Genomic DNA, 734 nt, shown 5'->3' with positions numbered 1-734 from the left:
TCACGCGTCTAGAGGCGGCTTTGTGGCGCGAGGAGCGCGTTCTGAATGGGGTAAAAAAATACGTGTTGCTGCGGTATAGAGGGAGGGGTGGAAACCGTGGTAAACTCGTCTCCGTGTTTGAGGGGGGGGGGGGGTAAGTAGTATATATAGGGCATTATCCATTATTAGGCAACGGTTGTAATGGTAGTAAGAATGACAATCATCTTGGCAGTGGACCTGGGAGTGGCAAGCATAAGGGACGAAGGCGGGGGTAACATGTCGGATGCGATCATACCAGCACTAAAGCACCGGATCCCATCAGAACTCCGAAGTTAAGCGTGCTTGGGCGAGAGTAGTACTAGGATGGGTGACCTCCTGGAAAATCCTCGTGTTGCATTCCCTTTTTAATTATTTTTTGCGCCTCCTGACAAACATATCGCATGTGCGCGATATATATTAACCCCGTTATATTATTTTTGACATTTGCGATATGTTTTAGCTCGCTGCTCATTGGTCACGCGTCTAGAGGCGGCTTTGTGGCGCGAGGAGCGCGTTCTGAAAGGGGTAAAATAATACGTGTTGCTGCGGTATAGAGCGCGGGGTGGAAACCGTGGTAAACTCGTCTCCGTGTTTGAGGGGGGGGGAGTAAGTAGTATATATAGGGCATTATCCTTTATTAGGCAACGGTTGTAATGGTAGTAAGAATGACAATCATCTTTGCAGTGGACCTGGGAGTGGCAAGCATAAGGGACCAA

At 48.9% G+C, this 734-nt stretch overlaps 1 non-coding gene across 1 annotated transcript; it reads left to right on the top strand.

The window, feature by feature from the left end:
* Positions 1 to 260: 260 nt before the first annotated feature.
* On the top strand, positions 261 to 379 carry LOC123179576 (5S ribosomal RNA). Its single transcript, XR_006490469.1, has one exon. It is a non-coding gene; the product is annotated as a 5S ribosomal RNA (ribosomal RNA).
* Positions 380 to 734: the final 355 nt, after the last annotated feature.

Source organism: Triticum aestivum, unplaced genomic scaffold, assembly GCF_018294505.1.
Source record: "Triticum aestivum cultivar Chinese Spring unplaced genomic scaffold, IWGSC CS RefSeq v2.1 scaffold66448, whole genome shotgun sequence".
Lineage (NCBI taxonomy): Eukaryota > Viridiplantae > Streptophyta > Magnoliopsida > Poales > Poaceae > Triticum > Triticum aestivum.
The sequence above is the reverse complement of the archived record's forward strand: the minus strand, read 5'-3'. Positions and strand labels throughout refer to the sequence as shown.